Source organism: Cyclopterus lumpus, chromosome 12 (assembly GCF_009769545.1).
Source record: "Cyclopterus lumpus isolate fCycLum1 chromosome 12, fCycLum1.pri, whole genome shotgun sequence".
In the NCBI taxonomy this organism is placed as follows: domain Eukaryota; kingdom Metazoa; phylum Chordata; class Actinopteri; order Perciformes; family Cyclopteridae; genus Cyclopterus; species Cyclopterus lumpus.
In genome coordinates, this window is record NC_046977.1 from 16,992,380 (window position 1) to 17,010,921 (window position 18,542).

Below are 18,542 nucleotides of genomic sequence, written 5' to 3' on the forward strand. Positions count from 1 at the left end.
GTACAGCAATTATAGAGCATCTTTGACATTAAATAGTGCAAGGTAAAATAATAATTACAGGGATTATACACAACAAATACAGCTAATGTTTTTTTAGTAACAGTAATTGCAAATGAAAGTTGGGGTGATTTGGTTCTCTGATGACCCCGAAGGCCTTCTTCCTGCACCGCTGGGTGTAGAGGTCCTACTGTTCATGGATGGCATCTCCGTCTGAGCAGTTTTCACCCCCCCACCCCCGCTGTAGAGCCTTACAATTGCGGGCGGCGCAACACCGTCATTCTCCCGATGGTGCACCTAATTAGCTGTAATAAGAGATGTGCAATGTACAATTTGCCAGCTTAGTTCCAAATGTGCAACACATAAGGGAGGAATATATAATTGTCTAAGTTTCATGAAGAGCACACGGTGCACGGTTTTAGAAAAACCTTCCGCGAGTCTGCAGATTTGTGGGAAGTCAACATTTCTCACTATGTCACTAAAGATGCACCTTGAAACATATTTCACACTCAAACCGGGAAGTAATGAGCCATTTAACAAATGAATCAACCGAGTGACAAGTGACTGGGGACGAACGTAGCCGACTTGCGAGCGCTAATTGCAAATTATTGTCACAAACGATTCAAGCGATGGATCAAAAAGTCAATTTTGTATCGAGATTCTTTTCTGAAACAGAAGCTGGGTTCACGGTCTGTGTCCGCGTTTGTCCCGTAAGATCCACTTGATTGCTTTGACTCCTCCCCTTTCAGCAGCCAACCTTCTTGGCCAACATGTCTAGAACCATCTGTACTTTCTTTGTAAAACAACTAAAATGCAGAGTGCAGTTATGTCACCCTGACCTCTGGACCAGCATAGAAAAACGTGCTGCTCACCTGATCATATCTGCACTCGTTATTGTAGGCGAGATACAAAATACAGACATCAATCAACGTCTCAGCGAGTTTTTAGAGTATGTATGGGCCAACCTAAGTAGAAGTTTTTTTTCAAAGTTTTTGCGGTGAGATAAAAAAAAGTTTTGCCAGTTGTCCCCCTGTATTTTGTCGCTCCAACGTGGGCTGACTGATAAATGACCACACAGGATCCCTCAGAGCTGGAAGATACAGCCTTAGCTGACTTTAATGTCTGTGTCGGGGACATTAAGTAGAAAACAACCTGACAGCAGTGGCTACATTCTCTGATCCTCTTGGTAATGGCTCCCTTTTTTTTCTTTTTTTTTTCTCTCAGCACAACACAAAGGCGAGTTCTTACATAGTATAAAAGCAAAATTGCGTCGGCAAAGCATCCGGCGTAATGCTGCTTTCTCCTATAGTTTGAATGTTCACAGGGAAAGGGAGGAGGGGGAATAGTGCTGGCATTAGCAAAATTCTGTGATCCAGAACCATTTCTCTCGTTGCTGCAAGGATAATTTTTGAGGGTGCAGATTTTTAGGTGGACCAAGAGAAAGTTTTTCTTGACATTGTTGCCGGTCCCCTCGCAGTAATATCTTCCCCAGCATTTTGCAGTGTAGGCGCTGCGGCCCGGTAGCTTCCATGAATTGTGGCGCCTTTTTTGTCTTAATTCCTTTATCATTTTCATGTGAAGTACTTATGGCACAAGACATAATACACTTTACGTTGGGAACGGATTAATTTGAAGAGAAAGGACAGTCACACTTCAGGCTGTTCCAACATCCAGCTGGCGTGTGGCTAATGTCGGGGGAAAGTCCGGCTAACGCAGAATCTTTCAAAACACCGGCGACATCATTGCATCCCGGATCCAGCTTCACTTTACAGAAGGATCGCAGGACTCGAGAGGACTCTGTTGACATGAATGATGATCAGTGCGCAAACATAATCAAAATTGATGGTCCGTTTCTTTGATGTTGAATTTATTAAGATGGCGTCCATATTGCCCAGAGAATTGTTTTATTTTTGCTTCTGTTAAAAAACAAATGCAGAGGAACGTTCTAGTTCTCTAGTAATTTGGTTAATCATATTTCTCTTCAGTAGTAAATTAACATAACGTGTTTTTTTAAGACGATTAACAACCCAAGCTTTAAATTATCTTCGCATTAAAGTATTTGAAACGTTTAGCCGTAAGTGCTGCCCACAATAAATATACTTTGAAGGCAGTGGGAACCAAAGAATATCCCAAACACAAACTCCATTAAAATTGATGCTTATTGAATTTAACAGTTCGACCGGGCTACGAGATGAAAGTTGTCATAAATCCGATTTACCGTATCTTTTTTTTTCTTTTTTCCTCCATGCCCCCGTGGCGGTATCATGACCAAACACCTGCAGCCCTTCAAAAAAATAAAATAAAAGCATCGAAAATGAGAGAGGGTCTGCAACTTCAAAAGGGACGAGGGATTTGTGTCAGGGATTCTAATAAAAAAACAGAGTTATCCTTGCTCCAGGCACATATCTGTGAACTTGCTTATCCAAGCGCACTGCTGAGGAAAGGAAAGAACAGATATAAACAAGCCAGAAGAGGATGAAAGGCAATAAAAGTAATTAGCAGAACAGTTGAAAAATACACAACTGATGAATTTCTATTGACAATGATGAATTATATATATATTGTGACAATTATATATTGTAGTGTCATTTACAAGATGTATCCAAATAATGAACTTGTGAAAGCATGTTGTTGTACAGGCACTTGTTAAAGATGATGTTTATTTCTGCCATTATAATTAAAAGGCCTTTATGACCCATTTCACCAGGTACTTAAGGGAATCATGTCATCAATAACAACTGCATGAAGAAATATCTTTTCACTCGTGAGAACGGACCAATATTGACTGTGACCCAACCTTGATCTGCTTTTTTTGTATCAATAACGCAGTAAATAGGCTAAAGGCACCCGGTTGGATTCCAATTTCTCGATCGCAGTACCCTGCACTAGATAGGATCCATCTTCATCTCCATCATCCAGAAACGGAAAGCTTTTTTTCATTTTGTTCACAATATTCACCTTTGGACAAGTGCATCGAGTGGCTCAGAACTACACAGCATTAAAAAAAGGCAAATCAATATGACCTTATAGTACTATAATCAGGTCATAATTAACCGATAAAAAATCAAAATAAATCTGTAAATAAAATATAATATTAAAGTGACTGCAAGCCAAAGTAAACCAGCTGGAATATGTTAGGTATACAACATTTAAATATCCATTTTATTTTTCATGTTCCCTTATTCATATTTTCATGTGGCCGGATTATCCTATCCTAGTATATTACATACTGTTAGCTCAACATTGTTATTATTTTCTTTTTAAAATACATTTTGTTTATTCATTTTAGAGTAAAAATATGTCCGATATAAAAAAGAAGCTAACTCGCTAGTGAACCTACTTGGACACTCGCTTTCTTGCCAGCGAATTAGCTCACCGGCAAACATGTGTTTGTTTACAGTAATTAGGTTTGGAAAAGGAGTTTATCTGGCCCTAGCTTTTAAACACCAGCGTCCTATTTACATTGGTCAGCTATTAAAGAACACACGCTGTACCCACGGTAGCCCAAAATAAATGGCGACACCTGCAGGAGCAGTTCCTGACAAGGATGGATGTCGGCGTATCCAGACTCCGCAGCGTAGGGACTCGAAGCAAACCCGAATAACCTCTGTGTCTACCGAAATGCTTGCCGGTTGGTCCTCGGGAGGAGATCGAAATGTCAGAACTGAACCGTACATTAAGCCACATGATGACTATCACCACAAGCCTCGTAGGGGTACAGCACATTGTGGTACAAAGACCTGCGTCAAACTCTCAATGTAGACTTAAAAAAGGAACAGATCACACTTACTGGATACAAAACTATTCATCACCTCTATTTTTATCAACTCACACATGTCACACTGTCTTCGAATCTCTATCAGTTTGAACGCACATTTGAATGACACCCTCGTGTTAAGGAACGCTCCGGCTATGTAATTGAAAGCTGAGGTTTGTGGCAGAAATGTGTGTCTCTGACAGCGTCACACCCCCATTTTCTGTAAAGGGGGACTCGTTAATGCTCAACACTGGCAAGTCCTCACACGGGGACGGTGAGGACTTGATCCAAGTTGCCATGCGCGACTCTCACCGCCCCCGTGGCCCAAGAGGTGAGGAGGGTGCTGATGGGGTGGGGGAAACAAAGCGCCTCGCCCTGCTGAAGCCAGACAAACCGACATCGGAGGAGCGCCTTGTGTTCCGCCTCGGGAACAGCTGTCATTCGAGCCGAGGATGGAGCGATGGTTAGCCCAGGGTTGAAACAACAGACACGGGGGCGAACGAAACGCTGCTTTTCTGTTAATAGTTTTCTATCTTCTAACTTAGCGGCGGAAGGGTAGCAGTCGGAAAACATCTGCTGCGTTCTCTTAATGTAATACCGGTTTAACAATAAGCCCGCGGGCTCGTGATTTTATCTGGGAGCTGTTTGTTTCCTCGTGTTTGGAACAATACTCAGCCAATAAAGACGTTTTAAAAGTGCCTCATTTCAAAGATAGAAGGCACCAGTCGGAGTTGGTATTCAGTTTGTGTCCCCGCGGTACCGATAAAGAGTCAGGGGTCCAGGTGGCCGAAGTTGGCCGCGAGAGGGTCACTTGGGAGCAGTTACAGAAACTACGATGAACAGGAAGGTCTAGAAATCCACTTGTAAGGGCTGTTCACACAATCAAGACAGGTCCATGAATTCCTCTTGGGGATGTAATACATTCAGAACATTTAATAGTTTTCTTTCATTTTGCTCTCTACTTGTATCTTTTCAATAGGTTTTGAGCACTTTCTGGGGTGAAGAGAATGAAATATAGGTTTTGGTTTTCCTGCCCTTTCCCTCTCTCTCTAGCTCTCTAGTAGCAGTCACTGTGCCAAGCTCTGAGTACTTCCCTCAATCTCTGACTCAAACATTAGGTTAATTAATGTTTTTATTACACTGATCTAGCAAGTAAATTGTATTGTGTATCATAATAAATACGACAAATTGCATTCCTTTCACTCATTTCCAGCCGTGCTAATTACTCACAAAGCTGAAAGTAACGCAGCTCAGCTGTTTGTACAGACAGGCACGTGTGCTTCCCTCCAGCAATGCAGCAGAATGCGGGTGGAAACGCATGTTTTCTATACGTATGAGTTGGTGTTTATTTATATTATTAGTCATCCAAGTGACATTTTTTAAAGCCTTTCAAAATGACTCGTATGAGTGTGTTTTTTTCTTCTTCTGGTCTGCTGCCTAAATGGTAAAGGTACTGTGAGGTTAAGTCAACTTAAGCACTTGCTTGGAAGGGAGGAGAATGTTGTTACCATGCTTCAAGTTGATGTCACTTCATTTCCTGCTTTGGCATTTATCATACGTTTTGACATGTCTTTGAAATATCATGACCTGCGCCGCAGCTCTGAGATCAGTTTATTTACGAGCGCATTGGATGCACGTTTGCCAAGGTCGTGAGATAAAAGTAACACACTGCTTTTACATTGCATGTTTCCAATCCTATTCAAATAAAAAATACAAATAAACTCTTGTGAACTCGACTGCTCCCCCTGTGCTCCGACTGGCGACTTGAGGCGTCCATGTTTCCTACGTGGGATGAATCTGCGTTTTCATAATACCTCGTGAATGGCATCGAGGTCAAGCTGAAGGGAATAAAATATTGCCGCTCACACGTGACACAAATGCAACATTTACCTTGAACTCTTCACTGAAACTGGAGGAAAAAAGAAAATAATCTCTACGTGCATTTATTTGATTTTGTCTGGCCGATGTGTTTGCTGTGCACCGGCGCACACTGGAGACAAAAAAGTGGAAAAAACGGCTATGGCTATGATTTCCCCTTTTAAATGCTCCGCTATGTTGAATGTCAGGCTGCCTGCTTTGATTGATTATGTTGCCTTTTACCAGACTGTCCCAGGGTCCCACCACTGCCCAGAGGAGGGCCCGCATCGGAACACGGCGACCGTGGGGGGTCTGAATCGTCACCGGCTCTTTTGTCTCTGCTCCCTCATCACCATACGCCACTCTCAGCATAATGATGGTTTGCATCTGCTGCCCCCCCCCCCCCCCCCCCCCCCCCCAACCCCCTGCTGACAGACACGTGTTTGAACAAGGTCCCCCCGCTGACATCAGACACTGCACGGAGAATCTCTCCCTGAAGCCCCTCCGTCCACCACCCTTTGGGAGCTCACACGGGACGCCTCTGATCTTTTCCACGGCGCCCCCACACTCGAGCTGCCGTCCGTGATGACTCATTCCCTCGCCCCCGTGCATGCAGCTCCCTGCTGGAGCCCCAACCTCGGGAGGCTGCGCGTGGCCCTAATGGTTACTCAACGGGTGGCGCACACGAGGGCACGATTGTCTCATGCCGTTACGCTATCCGGGGCGGTTTGGTTTGGAATTACAGATTCACACATGTTGCTGTGCAGGAAACTCCCCCAAGAGTATTTTTCTTTTTTTTGTCCCTTTTTTTTTTTTTTGGAGCTCTGCAGCCGACACACGTGTTATTCAATTTCAATTACGAGCATGTGACAGACTTCTAATTGTTGGTGCTGACCCGGCAACTACATAAGTTACCCCCATTGATTGTGATGCAGCCTATGAATGATTCCACATGTTTGCCGGGATCGTTGCCGCTGAAAGAATGGGAGATGGCGCGGTCCACCATCGGTAGCTAATTACAGGCAGACAGTTAAAGGCACTTATATTCACAACAACGGAGCAGAGCAGATCATTATGGTGACTGAGCCGGTTCCCTTAGTTTGGCCCAACCATTTGATTAGCAGCCCAGGCGTCCCAAAGCCTTATTTTATCTTACCTCTCCTCTGGGAATCCCCACGGTTTCTTATTTTAGTGAGTGATTAACACACAAGTGATAATTGAGAGAGGGTCTAAACAAATGTTCTCATTGCAATGAACAACCAGCGTTTACATCTTGCACATTAATAGGGATAACCACCCATGAGCGGAATCAAATCCCCCCCACCCCCCAAAAAAAAAGCTTTTTTTTTTTTTTCCTCCTTTCAGTTATTAAATTAACATTCAACAAATGTTTCACAGAGGAGATGAAATAAAAGCAGTGTCCATTGGAGGCTTTTCTATTTTTAAGGAGACCAAAGAAAGTGCTTTTCAATAAGGGGAGGTCAGCAGAAGCGCAAAATAATATCGACTGAGGTGAGCGACTGACGACGGCAATCGCTCCCCACAGATTTCGAGCATTTCATTAAGCGTGGGCCGACATAAAAACAGAAGAGAGAACCGGAACCCCCCCGAGTCCGGACGCTGTCTAGACATCGGCCTTCGAGAGGAAAAACTAGAAGGCGGAGGATGTTGATCGTGTAGCCACGCTACATGCGGAGGAGCGACTGGTTTACCGACATTTTCCCACAAGCAAACGTTTAGCTGGTGAAACTACATCCAGTCTTATTGTACTGACTAAAACCATAGAAGAAGAAACAAGCTTCGGTGTGAAATACCCAAAGCTGTTTCGTGGGTAGAGAGGGTGAAAGGGACTTTGTGGGGGGGGGGAGAGAGGGAAGTGATGGAGAAGATTACAGCTGGAAATTATATATTAGTTTTGTTCATCCGGACCTTGGTGATCTACTACCACCAGTATGCATATCTATTTGTGAGACAGCACACCCCTGCCGATGTTTTCATGCCTTTCCAGTGCTTTAACAGTTGAGGTTTGCAAAAAAAATGCTGCTGCAAAGACAATAAAAAAACAAAACATAATCAAATAGTTAGAGAATAGTAGAAAGGCCATGTGTCTTCGTACTTAATATTTCACGAAAGGTTACTCCTTATTTATTGTGCATTTTCCTACGTAAGCCAGCAAGACGTGTTCATTTCTGTTGTAAACATGCGTACAGACTCTTCAGAAGTAAACTTCCAGCTTTACAGGAAACAACTTAAATTGGGTTGAGGCAACACAACTTCTTCGTAAAGGTTCGAGACAATATCGTTGTTTGGATTCAGTGCCGTGACCAAAGTTCAGACGTTGGCTTCTTGTTTCACACGGGGAATGAACAGCGGAATAGTGGACGAAGGATCGGTGTTTGTCTTGTTGGCAAGTTTGTTGTTGCTCAGTGGTGAGCAGGGTCGTCCTTCAATCAGAGGATCGGCCGTTCGATCCCCAGCTCCGCTAGCCCTTGTCGATGTGTCCCTGGGCAAAACACTCCCGTAGCTGTGTATGCTATGCACAGTGTATGCATGTTAGTTCGTCCTGATGGGCAGGTGGCTCCTCCCATCACTGTATGAATGGGTGAATGATGTCATGGAGTGTTGAAGCGCTTTGAGTGGTTGGAAAGAATAGAAAAGCGATACACAAGTACAGGTCCATTTACCATTTGTTTGCCATGCAATTTGATACAAAAATAAAGTTTAGCTTAGCTAATGGGTTACATTTTCACTATTTCACTATTTTAGCTACAGCCTACTTTTCCTCACTTATTTTCATTGGCACACTGTTGCAGTCTCACGTCTCGCCACAATCCTTGTCGTCCTCACTGGCGACAAGCTCTTGCACAAAGAGGTGCTTTTTTGCAATACAACGAGGATGAGTGTGCGCTAGGAAAGTTGTCTTTCATCCATTTTGATATAGGACCTGTTTGTTAATTAATATAGAAATAGAACGATCTGCGTCTTTGAACGCCATTGGCTCTCGTTATTATTGTAGAGCGACACATTGGATTTACGAACGCCACAAGGTACCTCGACTGCATCTTCTCCGTGTACTAATGTACGCAAAGCTGTTTTTTTTGTCGTCATTACAAACGATACAACTAGGACTTCTTAAGATAGTTTACTTCAACTCCTGCCTTTTCTTCCCCACCGTTTCTCGTGAATAATTTAATCACACTTCTATTGAAACTAATGGCCTTTAAATTATGCATGTATATTTATTCAATTATTAATCTTTTTATTGCCCGAGGCAGCTGCGTGGGTCCTGGAGGGATTTTTTTCTTCCCACAATTTCACCTGATGGAGACTGTCCTGTCTGTCACGGCGTGTCTCCGAGCCTCCAATTTAATTCAGACCTACTTTAGCATCAGCCAGCCTCTATCTCGCAGAGCTGTCCTCCGGAGAGGAAGGTAATGGCTTAGGTCAGGCTCTATCTAAGCATGCATACAGAGTGCACGTATAAGCAACCTCAGCACATTACGGCTCCCGTTTGCCTGTCAATCATGTCTTTTGGGATCAAATACGTCATTGTAAATGACAATACTTTTGGGAAAATAAAATGGAAAGGGTTCGAGGAAAGGGGGGGAGAAAAAAAAGGAGGAAAAACATATCTATCAGTTGCCATACGCGTAGCAAAGCTCTCAGAGGAAATCCAATTGAGATGGAGCGTTTAGGCAATTTCGATGCGGCACAGCAAAGAAGTTCAAGATCTGCACCCTGTTTGTAGTCTCCACTCCCGTGCAATGTAATCAGGGCAGCGATGCATACTTTTCACACCGAGTTTCCTCCCAAAAGTTCAGATCGCTTTTTGCAGAAGTACAAGGGAGATAAAAATGTGTTCCTCCATTTTAATTTCACACACTCTTTGCACTCTAAAAGGGGCCCTGTAGATAGGCTAATCTTTACACATCCACTCACTCAGAATCTGAATATAAGTGCTTAGCCAATCAAGATAAGCCTATATGATAAGGCCTTTCATGCTATCAAGGCTGTTTCTATAAAAGTGTCAATACCGACTGCTGTCTCCTTCAGGTCTCTATACAATGAGGATGAAACATCATCGTTATGTGTTTGAACGTAACCTCGTCCGTGCTTCCTTTAAAAACACTTGATAACCAGAAAAGTTAAGAAGAAATTCACACGAATTTGGAAAGCGATTGAGCTCTGCTTCATGCAGACAATTTGCAACAGATGTACACTGAATACAGCTGCTTAATGTAAAAAGGAAAACAAAAGAAACAAGTGGGACGCACATCAACACCACCAGCACACCTCTAACACGCCGCCAAAGTAAACATCACCTATTACCGCTGGATGGGAAACGACTCATGCTGTGCTTGCATCAAAAAATCTGATTGCAGTTGCTCCCGGACGGCGAGACCTCTGGACTCTTCTGGAAAAAAAAAGGATTTTTTTATTGACCTTTTTGTAAATCTGCTGCTTCTTTGATATTTCATTTGTGATGGTGTGTCCTATGTTGGTTCTGAGTGAATGCAGGAGGCTTTCATTGCCATGCATAACAATAGATGGCCGTGCTCACTTGTGGCCTGCTGTCTTTCTGAACAATCCGCCTGAAATAGAAGGTACAGAAGTCAGAGTCGAGTGGATTGGTTTCAGCAGCGGTACCTTTCATTGTCTTCGGACCACGTTCTGGGTGGCTCATTTCTCGCCATGCTGTTGTCCGACAGTGTTCGTAACTGTATCTACAGACATGGATGTGCTGTAATTCGTAGATATCTCACAAAATCAATCTGTATGTCTTCATGTAATCATTAAGACCCCTAAAAACAACACATGCTGTTAGGGCCCCGTGCAACCCAAATCTCGATCTTTTTCTAAATCTAAGTAAGGAGTTTAGTTGCCTTAACCTAACTAATTTGTTTGCCATGGAGACAGAAGTTTATTCTGCTGTAATGAGCAGAACATCTCATAATTAATCTTGTTATCACACATTAAGTCTTTTGTAGGAAAACGTACGTATATTGTACATTGCGTGAGCATAAGTTGCACACGGTCACTGTAGAAGTTGCAGGCCGAAATCAACTTGCTTCCGCCCATGTGACAGGAAGGTTCCGAGATATCACTTCAAACAAGACTGTAAAAAAAGATGGTCAGATTTATATTACAACGAAAAATGTAATAAAGGATATTCTCGACCCAAAATAGTACTGTTTCTCAATAATAGCTTAATATAGCAAATCTTACAAATCCTTTTCTACGATTTGCCATATTTTCACAACCTTAGTGGCTCGGTTAGATGTACCAGTTATGCCAACATGAACAATAATGTTGCGACCTCAAAAGGTTTTTGTCGAGAGCAAGGGGAGTTCTCAAAATGTTGACGCACTGAAAACCAATATGACAGCTGATTTGACCAGAATGTTTCTGGCAATGGTGTCACTTATCAGCGATATATATATATATATATATTATTTATTGAGAGAAACAGAGAGCAGGGGTTCGATGAGGAAGCAGAGCTATAGGAAGGGATTGAAGAAAGTTGACACCGCAGCCTGAGGCATTGAGGATGTCAAGGTGGGTCAGCAGCTCCACATGGGGATGCAGACAGTCGGGGCTCTACCGCTGTTCACACGGGAGGAGGGCGATCCATCTCGTACAAGGCCATTTTTTTCCACCCCCAACTGGGGAACCACTGGTGCTGGGATATGGCCGGGGCAGCTTTGCCTTGTGTTTGTTGCCCAGGCAGTAAAGAATCAGGCTCAGTGGGAGAGCCGAGACGTTGGCAGAAGGGGATCGAAATGCCACAATTATTGTGACAGTAGATGGAAAATATAACCCCACCGGAAACCGTTTTAGGAACTTCCCATCTATCCGTGAAACTGCAAAAGAATACAATTTCACATAACGCAGAGAGGGGCTTTATCCATTGATCCCCACTGCATTCTGACATCGATGCTACTTCCAGGACAAATACGGGACCATGTTCAGGATGATTATGTTCCAAAAGGCTAAATAATTACAACATGAGGCCATTGTTTAAAGAATACATTCTTCACAGCACTCACAGAAATCATTTAAAAGAATCAGCAAAGGGAGGAGCGCTGAAACGGCTCCTTGCAGCTGGCCGCTCTCAAGCCTCTTCAATAGCAGGCTCAGCCTCACCGACATGGCCACCGCTGGCGTTGTCAGCAGTGCGACAGCCCGCTGGATTCGAGTTACATAACGATGTGAAGTAGCCGATGCTCCGGCGACCCTGTCTGGCAGATACAGACTCTGGAAGCAGGGGCACTGCGACAGAAAAAAGATTGACCTGACTGCAGGGAAAAGGTCGGAACCGGGCAGCCTCGGGTACAGACATGGGGGGAGGTCACAGTTCACATGATCGTGCCCCGGTTCAGACTGGGAGACGGATCGAGGGTCAATCTTTGATGGAGACAGAGGATCAAGGAAACACGGAGAAAAGGTTTACGACGCTGTACAACAATTTACCCTAATTAAAAACATGCTACATGACCTCAATGTGCTGCTCTGCGCTCCAAATGAGGATGGAGGGCACGTGTTCCTCTTGATGTGCGATGGCTACAAGTGCCTAATTAACTGAGAGGAAAAGGACGCCATTCATTCTACGAGCAGTTATTATATTATCAGAATGGGAATTATCTTCCCCAGCAGAGACTATGCCTACAAACATCAAACTGACGAGCTACTTTAGCATTTGGATGTGTATTATTGTTTTTTTTAATAATACAAATAGCCGCATTAGCAGCAGTAGTTATGTGGTGTTTCTGTCTCTCTTCTTGCCCGTGGCAGCTGGATGTGGCCTCTGTTGATAATTAATCAAGACAGGCTTTGGCACGGCAGTGTGTTTTGTTTGGGGTGCAGTGTGTAGTGACCCGTCTACTAATAAGGTCCCTCGAGGTGAAACTGCATGAGAGCGTCAGAAGCTTGAAATTTGAAGTCTCGCAACTCGTCCTCCACCTTCCTCTGGGAGGAAGCACAAAGAGTAAAGACTGGTTGTGCCTGTGATTTACTGGGGCATAATTTATTCATTTTTTATCAAACCCATCCGTCGGTCTATCTTTCCTGGCTGGCTGTCCGTCCTTCCGTATCACGCATATCTGACAAAAGTGTCTCCGAGGGACGAGAGGACGAGTTGACCATGGGGGCGGGCTGGCTCTTGATGCACTGAAACTATATGAAAAGTGATTCAAAAACTTTAAATGAACCCCTCAATCCTATATTTGAAGATTTTTTTTTTTTAATTACTAAATACAGGGGAAAACGGTTTGAAATTGCTTAAAAATATAATAAAAATTAACTTGAGAAGTGGACTCCATGCAATGCATTTCGTCGTGTTCCATCATCTAAGGATGAAATGTTGATCTTTTCATGCAAGAAAACTAAACATTTTGTAGTTGCTTTGTTGTTGGCCTTCAAACAGAAGAGTTGAAAAGATCTGTCAGACTGCAAACATGAGGGGCAAAGCTTGCAATGGACAATTACAATGAATATGGCATACACGCCACATAGCCGCTCTTATGGTGGCTCTCTGCACTTATCTTCACAGATAAAACACACATGAGACCCGTGTTTTCCAGCTGTCTTTGGTATAGCATGCATGCATGTAGTATCAACCTACTCACACTCAACTGAAGTAGTAAATGTTCTTGGGTTTGAAAGAAACTAAAGAAGCTATTGTCCTTTGTTTTTGTACCAATTACCGTACGGTTAATATTCATGAGGTCTGGGAGACGAGAGGAAAAAAGAAAAAAAAGTCCCTCAGAGACAAGATTCTTTGTCTGATAAAAAAAAAAAGTTACCTTTTGGTGGAAATATAAAGTCTCAACCTTGAATGTTTTTACAAATGTAAATAGGCAGGGAGTTATTTCATTGTTAACCTTTTCAACATTTTGACACGGAGCAATACATTATGGTGGTGTCCTCCCTTAAGAGTGAGCACTAAGGTGATGTTACAGTTAATAATCTGGCTTTTCACACAAGGGCTACAGCCATGCCGGCTGCTCTGTGACACTGTACAGTTTAATGTTGACGTACATTAAACTAGCATTGGTTGCAAAAACAAGTATCTGACAAAATGATCCTACTTCTTAATAAACATTCTAAACATGGGTTTATGTTATCAATCTCTAGTTTCTAGTCTTCTTCAATACAGCATGATGGTAATTTAGTAAATGATGGTCCATTTAGAGTCAAATAGACTATAAAGTAGGGCGGGGCTACCTTGTGTGAACTTAAACCCTTCCACTGTGTGTTTTAAGTACTGAGTTGATTATAACATTTTGGTTGTCTAAAAATGTCTTGTTCGGCGATTTACTCCAAAAAACCAAGATGGCGACGTCCAAAATGCCCAGCTTGATGCTTCAAAACCAGTCTACAAACCAATGCTAAATGCTAACATGCGCATAAAGACAGTGCTTCCATACTGATGTTTAGCAGATAAACTGTTACCCATGAGCACCGTCTTTGTGTAGCATGTTAGCATGCTAGAATGTCGTACTTTAATTAGCAGTAAACACAAAGTACAGCTGAGGCTCTTGGGAAAGCCATTAGTTCCGGCAGGTAGTAAACCGACTAATTATTACTATCCGTAGCGATGCCAAAAGAAAAATCGCAAAGATTACTAAATGAGTCTGCTCATAATTCTTTATCATGTTGGACTGCAGAGACACGTGACCCGGGGAACCTGACATTATTCATAAATCACAATCCTCTGAGTTTGGGTTTCAGTGTCTCACCAAACCAGGAATCCATTTGGATTTCCACCCAAGCGGCAGAGAATAAATCAATATATACACTCATACTTATCGTGCAGAAGGGCATTGGTTGCTGGCTCATAAATCTGCCCTAACTTTTGCATTAGTTTTCCCACCACTGGCAGTGTAAGTTTGGGATAAAGGAACGAATCCTTGCACTTCTTCACTCAAGCATTCTTTACTCTGGTGCTGCTGGCTCTTTGATGTGTGCGGAGCAGCTGTTTACCAAGCCCAATTGTGCAAAACCACAAACCCCAGCACGGCATCCACTGACACCGCCGCAGACTTTGATTCTTCGCTTTTGCTCTTTCTTCTCCGTCACATGGATGCCTCTGTCACAGCTTATTTGTGTCTTAAAATAGGCCTTTGAAGATCTGAACGGCAAAGCATGGAAATCTGATGAACGGATGGAGTGATAGATGATTTATGCATGGGTTTTGATTGTTAATATGGATGACACAGTGAAAGCACAAAAAAAAAAAAAAGTCTTTCTGTGTCCATCCATGTGTCTTTGTAACGATTTCAATTGGAGATATGAAAGGAAGAAAAAAGAACATTTTAAAATACATTTTTGATTTTCACACTTGACAAAAGGCAGACAATGCCAGCCAACATTTCAACAAAAATGTTCCCCTAAATATTACCCTCATTCCCCGCCTTATTGAAACTAGTTCAGGTATGTAAATCCACCCTGACTTCAATAGTTATTTTTAACAACAGTACCTCTATTCCATACTGCTGTAATAGAGAGATTCAGTCCAACCACAAAGTAATTATCTGACCTTCAAAAGAAAGGAAATATTAGACATGTCAGAGGAAAACTTTTAGGGCAGTCATTAAAACCAAGACGCCTCCTCGGGAGAATATGGGCGAGGAGAGGCCATACACGCCGCAGATTAGATTGTGTCGCTCCGAGCCTCGATTGTGGATGAACCGCAGACACAAATCTTAGCATATGTTGGCTTGTGGGCACAGGGGAACGGCAAACCCCTCGCCTTTATCCTGCGAGAGGCGGAAAAGAAAAGTCACCTTGATTAAATTAGTTGTACATGAAAATGGGGTTATGCCTATTGGGAGTACGTGACGAGGGTTTATAAAAACCTCGCCTTCCACAACCCTGCGAGAGTGACTTTAATTTCCTCCCTTTTCTTTTTTTTCTTCGTATCGAGTTATATTTCTCTTTTGTGCCACGAGGGCTTTGTGTGTCAGGGTCAATGCAGGAATTCTCATTCGGTTACTGTCCCCTCCGCTCATTGACAATGTGAGATTCTATTAGCATCTTCCAAAACAGATCCTCCCTGGGTCTCTCTCTTCAACCCCCTCCCTTTACCTCTCCCCACTCGGAGCATCCGTAGCCTACCTTTCACGTCCCCCTCATCCCCCCCCCCCTTCTGATATTGTGTGAAATTCCATCAGCCCCATTGAAGCCAGGGGGAAAGGCCGCATTCGCCGAAAGCCTCATTCAAATCTGAAAATGGATGAATCTGCCCTCGTCAGATGTCATGTTCGTGTAACCCAACAGAAGTGATTTCTTCATATTTTTTTTTCTCTCCAAACACATTGAAATTACAGATGGCGAATTCAAGTGTGACCAAATTACACCCTGGTAGTATAATAGATGATTTGCAGCTTTTTTCTTATTTTTATTCCCCCTACTGTCATCTCTCTGTTCAGGCTGATGATGATGATGATGATGATGATGATGATGATGATGATGGTGCTCCCGCATCTCAGCTGCAGCGGATGTTTTTCTAACAATTTAGGTCGTCTGTTGCACTCACAGCTCCCCCCCTCCCCCCCCGCTCTGTGGTCGTCCTACGAGGCTTCCGCTGCTCCTCCTTATTTGCTTCTAAGCAAGGCACCTGCCAGCAAGTACATCATGTTTGCATGTGCTCCCCCACTGCAACTGACAGCATTCTACAAATCAGTTTGTCAGCCATTATCGCCTGTCGTTAACGATGTCCATTTTGAGGCTGAAGATTGAGTTTTCCTGTGTGTGTGTGTGTTGGGAATAAATCTCCCAGGGATCCCCGCTTTGCTTCACCAAATGTGTTTGCTGCTTGTGCTGAGTCCAGTAGTTCCTCAGACGTGTTTCATCTCTTGCTGCGGTGTTTGTTGGCAGTCGGGCTTTAAAACTGTGGGTTACACTTCATTACAGGCTACATCTGCTCAGATGTCATGGTCAAATGAAGCTCCATGTAGCCCCGTAAATCTACCTATTGGCTGAGCTCGTTTTTCTTTGGGTCGTGCTCATGCTATATGATGCTGCAGATGTCAGTTGGCATGCTTCCTTAAAGCGTCAACGCTCCACCGACTCTTATACTCCGATTGCCACACTGCTGCTGCACTGCTCCCTTTGCCAACCCGACGGCACTCCCAACTCATTAAATACTGCCGGTGCCCCTCGGCGTCTGATACCAACACACTCGGCTTTGCAAGTAACTCAAATGTCATCCCAACTGCGGCCGCCGTTAAACGTTCTGAGCAACTATAAAGAGTGGATGAGTCAAACGGTGTCCCGTGTTTGTTTGACCCGAGTCCTGTGTCTCCCCGGGAGACCCGCTGTTCGTGACAAACAAGTCCTGTCACGAATCAGTCAAGTTAACGGCCAACGGCGCCACCTTAAACCTAATTTAGTGGTTATCTAGCCTCAACCTTAACTACCTGTGGAGACGGAAGTTTCCTTAGAAAAGACACTACGCATGTATGTGCGTGTATTGAGACGCCATTCTTCACACGTCGAAAACCGACGCCAGAGGAGTGCGTAGAGCGCCGTAGTTTGAAGCTTAGCGGCACTGACCAAGGGTCCATATATGTACAGTTGGGACGGAGATTGCGTTGCCTTTGCATGTAGCGCTGCTCCTCACATGGAACCCGCCTCCTCACCGGCATCTACCTGGAGCCTTTCATTCCAACGCCATGCGTGCGGGAAGCGTAGCGTCAGCATGCTAGCATCCATCCATCTGTGTCACTGCTCCCGTGGCAACGCTGTGGTTAAAGCATGTACGATAGGAAGATAAAGTTACTGGATTATAGTGGGAGTGAAATGCTGGGCCTATGTCAGCTATGACAGTTGGATTGATTAAATAGAGCATCAGTTCAGTCATCTGACTGAAATATATGCGGTTTAAATCGAGATAAGTCCATCAGGCTCGTGTCAGAGCAGTGTGTCCCGCAACACACTCCCAACTGCTCAGCGGGGTGGATAAGTGAGAGGAGTCTGTCGTGGCTGACCTGTTACATTACCGGCATAACTTGACTTCCCCATCTGAGCTCAAATCCCCATTAGAGCGCACGCTTGCACAGCATAATTTAACATTATAACGTCGGTTCAGATATCACAGGCAGAAGGCTACGAGGTTTTACTCATGCGCTCGAGTCGCTGGGAGCACACACTATGTGTTCATGCAGATTAGAGGGCACTTCGGGCCTTCTGCATTTCGGAACCTCAACCGGTCCAAACCAGCCGGTCTCCCTTATTGGTTCCTTCCCACAGCAGTGAGGGACTAAGAGTTCCAAATGTCTTGGATTCTTCCTGGAATTAAATTATGGAACGACACCGTAAATATTACACTAATCAGCTACCAGATGGATATTTGGTATATTAGGTCAGTCAAATGCCACGGGGTCAAATTATGTTGTGTGTCTCAATCATTCTGTATTTTTGGAAGGCGGTTAAAAAAATTACAATCAACACAGCAGAAGATACAATTAAAATACGCTCGTTTTCATTGTGCTTAATGCTTTGTAATTTAGACCAAAATAAAACTGTATCTCTGTCGTAGATCCTCATCTAATTTACGGTTAAAAAGATCTATAATGCGATTTCTAGATGTTAAGAGTTAAACTGAACTAATATTAACAACAATGTGTCCAAAACCTTTCATGATCTTGACCTCTTACTTCATTAAAAACACGGCAACAGGTTTTCTCCAGTTATGGTCAAACTGAACAGCTCAGGCTAGTCATTGTGTGCCTTCCCCCGATCCGAGACTTCATTTTCCCTTTCTGCATCGAGGCATTCAAAATGCATTCCTCGTCTTCTCCTCTGTCTGAATTGGGAAATAATTGCAGTTATTACACCTTTAACTTTCTAACTCCGGAATCGTTTTTTTTCCGTCCACTTCAACCGCCTTCGATATTTGCTCCTCTTTTTTTCTCATCATTGATTCTTC